This window comes from Notechis scutatus, chromosome 1 (assembly GCF_049901735.1).
Source record: "Notechis scutatus isolate UNSWTSFEM ecotype Mainland chromosome 1, rNotScu1.2, whole genome shotgun sequence".
Taxonomy (NCBI): domain Eukaryota; kingdom Metazoa; phylum Chordata; class Lepidosauria; order Squamata; family Elapidae; genus Notechis; species Notechis scutatus.
In genome coordinates, this window is record NC_142009.1 from 109,007,944 (window position 1) to 109,018,173 (window position 10,230).

General features: G+C 39.3%; 1 protein-coding gene across 1 annotated transcript in view; it reads right to left on the bottom strand.

The window, feature by feature from the left end:
- Positions 1 to 10,230, bottom strand: part of GRIK2 (glutamate ionotropic receptor kainate type subunit 2) — a 506,307-nt gene that overhangs the window by 176,929 nt on the left and 319,148 nt on the right. The gene's annotated exons all lie outside the window — the stretch shown is intronic.

The following is a 10,230-nucleotide window of genomic DNA, read 5'->3' on the forward strand; positions in this document are numbered from 1 at the left end:
TGATTGTTTTTCTTTGGAATCCATTGGAAATTAATACTTTAGTGAGGGTGTGTAGTTCTGTTCTCAGGTGATCTTTGTCAGCTAGGCGTTTGGTTCTGGAAATGAGGGTCTTGGCTACAGAGTTGATCTGTGCAGGGTGGTGATGGGATTGTGCATTTAGGTAGCGGTTGGTGTGTGTTTTTTTCCAGTAGATGGTGTGTCCAAGGGAGCCATTGGGTTTTTTGTAAATTAGGACGTCCAGGAAGGGAAGTTGGTTGTTGGCTTCTGCTTCCATGGTGAATTGTATTTTGGGGTGTAGGTTGTTAAGATGTGTGAGGAAGTTGTCCAGTTTTTCTTTCCCATGTGGCCAAATTACGAAAGTGTCATCTACATATCTAAGCCAGAGTTTGGGTTTGTGTTCAGATTTATCTAGAGCATTGGTTTCAAAGTGTTCCATGTATAGGTTATCGATGACGGGTTAGAGGGGTGATCCCATAGGTGCTCCTTCTGTCTGTTTGTACCTTTGTCCATTGTGGATGACGTATGTGTTGGATAAGCAGTGGTTGGTCAGATCTAGGATGTGTTTGGGGGGGTTGTATTTGTTTTGGATGGCTGTCAAGGCTTCTTTGATGGGTACTTGGGTGAAAAGGGATATGACATCGAAGCTCACGAGTTGGTTGCTGGGTTGTAGGTTTTGTTTCTTTATTGTTTCTATGAAGTGGAAGGAGTTTTGTACGTGTGAGGTCATGGATTCTGTGTAGAGCTGGAGTTGTTTGGCGAGAAATTTGGCAAGATTCTGTAGAGGTGAGCCTATGGAGCTGACTATGGGTCTGAGTGGAATTCCTTCTTTGTGTATCTTGGGGAGGCCATAGAGCTTAGGGCATCTGGATGATTTTTCTCTGGGGATGATTCTCTGCTGGATCTCTTCACTGATGGGAGATGCTTTTATTTTGGATTTGGTGGTTTTTTTCTAGGTAGGTGGTGGGGTCAGTATTCAGAGGTTTTGTAAGCGGGGTCTTGGAGTAGGTTGGATAGTTTGGAGTGGTAGTCCAATGTGTTCATTATGACTGTGGTGTTGCTTTTGTCTGCTGGGAGAATGACTATGTTGCTGTCTTTCCTCAGGTTGGTGAGTGCTTTTTGTTCTTCTCTGTGTAGGTTGCTTCTGGGTGGGTTGCTGGAGCAGAGGACGTTGGTAACTTCAAGTCTGATTTTGTTGGCTGCATCTGGGTTGATTTTGGTTAGGCTAGCTTCAACTCCACATATAATGTTTTCAGTGGGGATGCGTTTGGGGGCGACTTCAAAGTTGAATCCTTTGGAAAGGACAATGGTTTCTGCTATGGTAAGGGTTCTGTCTGGTATGTTGTGTACTGTTTGTTTCATGTGTTGTTGTGGGGAAGGGTTGGGTTTCTGGCGTTTCTCCAGTCTCTAGTCTCCACAACAAAACTCACAAGGTCATCACACAGCCCATTATACCAACATCAACTCATCAACCAATCAAGAGGCAGCAGCGTAGCCAACAAGCCCAGCACACCAGCCCCTACCACCAGTATTTATAGAGAGACGGCAGCTCCGATCACACACTGCTTACATGGCATGAAGCCAAAAGCACCAGCCTGAGGATAGCGACTGGGACCTCGTCGAAACATTGCCAAGATACTCTTAATCTTACATGGGAAAAGATCCAAACACACCTAGACCTAAGTAATGAGGCAAATAAGAAAAATACTGTTGTTGGTATCTCCTCCAGGAAAGGAAGAGATGTGACTAACCCCTCTCAGAAGCATTCTGCAGATCTTTCAAAGGGGTATGAAATCATAATGTTAATTTGTGAGATGATAACAACCAGAGTTAGAGAAACAAACAAATTCTGTATAAAGGAACTTTTTTAATGAAAAATCTGTCAATCTTTTTCCTTCACTTATAATAATAATTTTGTCTCTTACTATATTTGAAACCTAATTATTTTACTTGATAGGTCCTAATCCTATCTCAATGGATCTGTTATCCATAACATTACCCTATCACCTCTATGGTTTCTATTATTTAACTCTCTCTATTTATCTCTCTATAGTTTTCCATTTTGTATTGTGCAATTCTATGTTTTATAGTCCTTTTATCTATAATCTGCAAGTGTTGGTTTTGTGTTGTGGTTCCTGTGCTGTGGAATCTTTTGCCCCCCCCCTGGATATGAGGAAGACCTCATTGCTTCTCAACTTCCAAGAAGCCCTGAAGACCTGTTGTGCCAATCAGCCTGGGGTCCCCAGGAGATGGGTGAGCTAGCTTCATTAGTTTTAATGCTCCTTCCTCTATTATTCTTGTTTTAGCTGCTTTGGGGGTTTTTAAATGTTTTTGCATTTATTCTTTCAGTTTTGTTGTACACCACTCAAATCCATTTGCTTGTAACATCTATATAAATTAGATAAATAAATTTTAAAAAAACTTTATAATAGCATATATAATAGCATTCATAACTTTGGTTTCTTATCTCAAGGGGCTGACAATAACTGAGCCACTTCTAAATGTTATCTGACAGCTCTTTTTTTAGGGTGTTTTTTTTTTTAATGCTCCAGGCCCTTTGGTTTAGGTGACAGAATTTGCTTTTTTCTTTAGGCACCAGTTTCTCCATCAAGGTCATCATCCTTATTCTCTATACCACTCCAATCAGTTATTTGGCTTCTTTTTCCCAAAAAACCCAGAAATATTAAGCTGAACTACTATAAGGACCTCACAGCAGGGAAGATGAAGAGAAAAGATGTACAAAATGGTGGAAGTACCTAAAGCAGGAAATAGTAACGCAGCCATGAAAATTCCAAGGAGGCAAAAAAAAAAAAAAAAAAATAGAATATAGAAAAAGAAATTAAAAAATAGTTTAACAACAATCTGAAAGGAAATGTAATAGAAGTTAAGTGAAAATGGAAAAGCAGGGCATATCACAGCTTATAGATGATATGAGTTTATAGTTGATATGAGTTCAGCAAGTTTTAAGATCCTGGGGAGGGGGGAAGGCAGGATATCAAACTAATACATCAATAATTAAATATTATATGAACAATTGTTTGACATAGGAAATTGTTTAGCATTGTATCCAAACTAAGACATCTAAGGAATTTAAAATTAATGCAACATAATGGTGGTGATGGTACTGCTGGTTAAAGTTAAAGATTCCTTCCTATCAAACATCATTCTTGCTGACTGTATAGATACATCTATGTAATTTTTATGGCAATAATACAGAAGCATTTTACTATGGCTGTTTTCTGAGATGTTCCTAGCATATATTTTTAGTATTTCTTAATGGTTCTCCAGCCAAGTACAAAACAGTTTAATTATTTAGCTAGAGTCAGGTAGAACATCTAATTTCTACCACTTGGTATGATAGTGGTGGGCTAGATGAGAACAAATATGCTTAAGGCTGACAACTGGTAAGGAAGTGGTTCCAGGATCTTCCAAGAAAAAGAGAGAAAGAGAAAATAGCTAAGCTCAGAGAGCAACAAGAACCTCATCTTCCAAAAGAAATTAGTTATTCTAGATGGCATTGCTTTCCCTTTGCAGGAATTATTCTAGAGAATTTGTTATTAAAAACCTAAGAAACTTTTGGGAACAATTTCAATTTTTACAACTACAACTTTTCCTGGGCAGAGCAGGACTTACCACAGCATTTTATGTACTGGTAACCTCAGGGATGAATTACTGTAATATACTCCATATGGCACTTCTCTTGAGAGTTTGTTTTACAGATTTCAGTTACTATAGAGTCCTCTGGCTAGGTTACTCATTGGAGTTTCTTAGCATGTACATATATTAGCTATGCTGAAGACTTCACTGGCTATTGATCAGCTGTCCAACTGTTGGTGCTGACTTATAAATGGCTTAGAATTTGATTCTATAAGGCAGTGGTCCCCAACCTTTTTTGTACCAGGGACCCGGTTTCAAGCAGAAAATTTTGCAAGGACCGGGGGAGAGAAGAGAAGGAGGCTTCGGCTCTCTCGCTGCTCCACCAGCCCAGGAAGAAACTGCTTCAAAGAAGCGGGGGCTTTTCCTGTCGCCGCAGCTATTCGAAGCGCCCGTTTCACCCCCACCCCGCCCGCCCACGCCGCGCGCTTCAATCCACAGTGTCCCGTTCTGCCTGTGCCTGCCTGCCTTAGTTTCTGGTTGTTTGGGAGCAGCTTCGCTGAGAATAATAACTATTCGCCTCTTTTACTCAGCCGAAGCTGTTCCGATTCAACCATTAACGAAGGCAGGCAGGCAGGCAGGCAGAACAGAGCACTGGGTTGAACCCGCCACGCGCTGCGCGTGGGCGGGCGGGCGGGCGGGGTGGGTGGGGAGAAACGGGCGCTCGGAGGCGCTGCGGCGACAGGAAAAGCCCCCGCTTCTTTGAAGCAGTTTCTTCCTGGGCTGGTGGAGGAGCGAGAGAGCGACTGAGAGCTGACCCAGAGAGAAGGACAGGCTTCGGTTGCTTCCTCCCTTCCCTTCTTTCATTTGTGTCCTTGATCCCGATCCCAGCAGCATTCACCGAAGGTGAAGAAAGCCGCCATTTTTAAAAAAAATCTTTGCGGCCCGGTAGAGAGTGCTCCACGGCCCGGTACCGGTCCGCATGCCCGGTGGTTGGGGACCCCTGCTATAAGGAACCACCTATTTCCATATAGGTCTACCCAAACTTGATTTTTTTTATAAGAACTGTTGCTGTAAAAATGTGAATATTCCTTGTAGTAATGTCTCCCTTATAGAGCACTGTTCCAATGTAGACCAGGAAGTCTTCTACTAAAAGTATGTTGTATTAAATTAAACTAAAATAAACTGCAAAATTAAAAATAAACTGTAAATTAAAGTTATCTGCTCATGGAGCATTCTTTTGATTTTCTTCTTTACTTTTCATTGGCTGCTCTAGTTATGACTTATTAAATAAGTGATGATATTACTGTTTTTACTGTTGTTTTATCTGTTTTTATTTAAATATTTCTATTTTGCTGCCAAGAAATGCAAGAAGGATAAAACCATCTCTATCAAGCTATTCTTATTTGGATTAACTTCATTTCTTTATTCCAAAGCTGAGCTTTTCTGGTTCTTAGATTCATAAGAAGGGAAAATGAAGAAATTATTCTTCATAATATTCCAAAGTTTAGGAAGATTCATTCAGACAGTCATTTGAAACAAATACAATAAGTGAATCTAGTTCCCAATTCCTTAAGCCAAACAAGGAGAATGGAAGAGCAATGGTATTGGATGATGTTGAAAAGTAGAAGAAAATCGACTTAGTCATACTATGTCTTTCATTCAGTTACAATCTCATTAAATAATTCCAAACAGAAGTGAAATTCAACTTTATGCTGGAGTATCTAGAACTGGTTAGTAATCCACTTAACAATCAGTTCCAGGCTATTCACCATGAATTTGATTAGCACATTTCATCAGCGGGCCCTGAAATGCAAGTTTGAAGTAAACAAAAAATTTCTGAAGTTGCTTGACTCAAGAATAGGTTTCTGTTTATAATTAAGTTACTTTCAGTTAATAAAGTAAATGCAATGGCAATTGCACTATAAAGATGTATAAAAGTACTCTTCAGTATAATTGAAAAGAGCTGAGGTATTAGGAATTGTAACTGTCATTCTCAGCAGTGATTTATTAAAAAAAGAAAGTGCTGTGAGACATGACATTTGCCACAGATGTAGTTGTCACATGTGCAAATGTTTATTTTTCTGAGCCAGCTTGGAGTTAAAATCCAGTGTGAATACTTCATTATCATGATACCTGAGTCATAAATGATATATTGCTCAACATATGGCCAGCACTATTTCAGAATCAAATATTTATTAGATAGGAAGACAAGGAGACTAGAAGATGCTCAAATTAATTAGGAAAATATTTTAGATAGGATGTGGCCTACATGACTGGTGCTGTTTTACCAATAGTGAAAGAAGCAGAATAGTTAATAATTTCTAGTTTTAATTTTCCTCAACAAGGTTTTTGGTTTTTGAAAGTCATGACACTTGTGGAAATCTGCATTTGTTCCTAATTACCCAGATTAACATTCCTGATACACATTCCTATTCCTATTTTCCCCACACTAATAATCCTGTGAGGTGGGTTGGGCTGGTCCAAGGACACATAATTGGCTTATGTTATGTTATGTTATGTTATGTTACGTTACGTTATGAGGCTATTGTTAATTACATTGTATTATAATGTAGTATATATAATATACATACTGTATAGTATAATAATATATGTATATTATCATACTATATGTACATATAATATACATGTAATAATATAACATTATACACAAATGTGTGTATGGATATATGTGTATATAATGTGTGTTTGCATGTAGATAATATATGTGTGTGTGGGGGGGTGTTCATTAATTCAAAAGGAATCATAATGACGTGGGAAAATACCCAAACAAAGCTGAATACCATACATATAAATACCCGCAAAAACTTAAGAAAACATATATATATATATATATTCTCTGAGGTTCTCGCGGGTATTTGTATGTGGATCTTTGGTTATTCGGGTTTTCTCCCGCATAAGATTGGAAGTATCTAGGCAACGTTTCGATGAAGTCTCATTCATCATCTTCAGGCTTCTGTCTTCAGCTCTGTGCTTCTCAGAGTGAATGGTCAAAGGCTCTAGCTAGGTTCACATTGCAAGAAAAGATCTGTTTGTCAATAGAAAAATGACTCAGAGGCTGATGATGGCAGATGAGATTCTGCTGAAACGTTGCTACAACTTTAAAAGCACCACTACTATGACGTGGGAAAATACCCGAACAAAGCTGAATGCCATACATGTAAGTACCCTGAAAACTTAAGAAAACAAATATATATATATATATATATATATATATATATATATATATATATATATATATATATATATATATATATATATTCTGAGGTTCTGGGTATTTGTATGTGGATCTTGGTTATTCGGGTTTTCTCCCGCGTAAGATTGGAAGTATCTAGGCAACGTTTCGATGAAGTCTCATTCATCATCTTCAGGCTTCTGTCTTCAGCTCTGTGCTTCTCAGAGTGAATGGTCAAAGGCTCTAGCTAGGTTCACATTGCAAGAAAAGATCTGTTTGTCAATAGAAAAATGACTCAGAGGCTGATGATGGCAGATGAGATTCTGCTGAAACGTTGCTACAACTTTAAAAGCACCACTACTATGACGTGGGAAAATACCCGAACAAAGCTGAATGCCATACATGTAAGTACCCACGAAAACTTAAGAAAACATATATATATATATATATATATATATATATATATATATATATATATATATATATATATATATATATATATATATATATATATATATATATATATATATATATTCTGAGGTTCTCGAGGTATTTGTATGTGGATCTTTGGTTATTCGGGTTTTCTCCCGCGTAAGATTGGAAGTATCTAGGCAACGTTTCGATGAAGTCTCATTCATCATCTTTCGATGAAGTCTCATTCATCATCTTCAGGCTTCTGTCTTCAGCTCTGTGCTTCTCAGAGTGATGTGAGCTTGCAGCTGCTTCTTCCTTTTAACTGCTAGTGGGGGTGTGACTTGATCGAAACGTTGCCTAGATACTTCCAATCTTACGCGGGAGAAAACCCGAATAACCAAAGATCGATCTATCTATCTATCTATCTATCTATCTATCTATCTATCTATCTATCATCAGAAAACAAATACATATATATCTATATACATGTATACATACATACATACATACATACATACATACAGTCACAGAAAAAAAGAGGAAATTTAAAAAGAAAAAGAAATGAGGACAAATTGAAACAAATTGCTTGCTAGCTAGTCCCAGAAGAGCTCAGGAGGCTGTATTGATAACCATCTTCATTAATCACTCCCTTGACTTAAAGCAACCACTTCAGGGTGAGATATAAATCAATTTGATTACTTGTGTAAGTGTTCACCAATGTGAGAAATTGGTTGCACAACCTACACCCTCCAGCTGAGTTGTATATATCTTTTAACTAAGCAAAGGCTTTCATTAGGAGGCCTAGGTTTTTTTGACTTCTGATTGTGTGAAACAGGAAAATATAAATTGTGTTGTGGACAGGAAGAAGAAGGAAAGAAACAGCAAGGAGATAAAAAAAAAAAGGAGCCAGGCTATCTAGAGGTTAAGATACCAGGATAGAAACCTGGAGAGACTTACAGTCCCATTTGAGGTATGTAAGCCAGCTCGGTGACCAGTCATTCTTTCTCTCTCTGCCCAAACCATCTCATAAGATGGTTGTTACTGGAAAACAAGAAGATGGAGATATATGTTGGCCATCTTGAGTTATTTATCAAAAAAATAAGTAATAAAGGCAGCATAAAAATCTAATAGATAAGTATATTATAATATACATTGTAAGAAGAACCTCTAAGGATGTGTATCTCTGTTTCTGTGCCCATGCACACATAAATACTTATATCATGATATACCAAAATGCAGAACATTTTTAAAAAAATATATTTTAAAATAAATTTTCTCCAAGAGTATTAATTTTAGCAATTACTATTCTGAAATACATCTGTATTTTTTCCAGTTTCTATTCTTTAGTTTGTTTTTATTTCCAAAGCTACTTTTCAAAAGGCAACCAGACTTTCTGGGTATTTTCCTTGAAAATGTTTCACTTCTCATCCAGGGGTGGGATTCTACCAGTTTGCACTGGTTCGGTAGATCCGGTTGTTACGATTTCTGGCTGGCCCTGCCACTCTCCTTCTTCTCTGTTCCCTGCCCGGTAAATGCCTATCATGCATGTGCAACATTGTGCGCATGCACGATATGCCTGCAGCCTGCTTCTGCCCACCCACCAGGGTAGCCATTGCTGCCTGCCTTTCGCTGTGACACAAGCTTCTTCACTGATCTGCCTGCTCAAAGGTAAGCCTGCGAGTCATGCTAGCCCTTCCCCCACTGTCCCCAAACCTCATTGAGCCTCCCACAGCCCCCTCTGGGGCTCTGCAGGCCACCTCAGGGGTTCCCCAGGCCTCCCGCAGCCATCTCTGGGGCTCCTCAGGCCTCACTCATCTACTTGCCCCAACCATCCCATGCCTCGGCTGGCTGGCTAAGCCGCCATGTGGCATTCTCCCAGCTCTCCTTACCACATGGAAGCTGCAGCACAATGAGCTGCAGGCCTTGAGAAGCCCCCCCAGCCCTCCCAAAGTACCGCCATGGACTTGAGCAGCTCCCCTGCCGCCACCGCCACACATGGAGGTCTGTTTCTTTTGGGGGGATTGGGGTCTGGTGGGGGTGCTCAAGGCCCACTGCCACCTCCGCCACTGCATTCCAAAGACCGCCTATTTCCTTTGGGAGGATCAGGGTGGGGATGGGGTGCTCAAGGCCCCCTGCTGCTGCTGCCACTGCCATTGCCACTATCACATGCCAAAGGCCACCCGTTTCTTATGGTAGGATCGGGGTGGGGCAGAGGTGCTCAAGGCCCCCTGTCACTGCTTCCGCCACCGCTATTGCACATCGAAGGCCACCCATTTCCTTTGGTAGGATCGGTTGTTAAGAACCGATTGTTAAGAAATTTGAATCCCATTCTTGTTCTCATCTAAGAAGCTTCTTCAGTTCTGTTCATTTCCAAAGCTATTGATGCAGGAAACTTCTTTTGATGTTGTGATGTGTCGTATGCTAAAGTTCTTATTTTATATCCCCCCTTTATATTTTATAAAAATATATTTTATAAAAATATAAAGGTGGGATATAAATAAATCAATAAATGTTATGTTGTTCTAATTTCCAACCCCTCCCACATTTTTAACTATAAAGGTTATCATTCAGAATTATTTAAATCTTTTATGATTTAAATAAGAAGAGAGATACAGGTGAAACTCAAACAATTAGAATATCGTGCGAAAGTTCATCTCTTTCAGTAATTCAACTTAAAAGGTGAACCTAATATATGAGATAGACTCATTACATGCAAAGCAAGATAGTTCAAGCCGTGATTTGTCATAATTGTGATGATGATGGCTTACAGCTCATGAAAACCCCAAATCCACAATCTCAGAAAATTAGAATATTACATGCAATCAATAAAACAAGGATTGTACATAGAACAATATCGGACCTCTGAAAAGTAGAAGCATGCATATGTACTCAGTACTTGGTTTGGCCCCCTTTTGCAGCAATTACTGCCTCAATGCAGTGTGGCATGGAAGCTATAGCCTGTGGCACTGCTGAGGTGTTATGGAAGACCAGGATGCTTCAATAGTGGCCTTCAGCTCTTCTGCATTGTT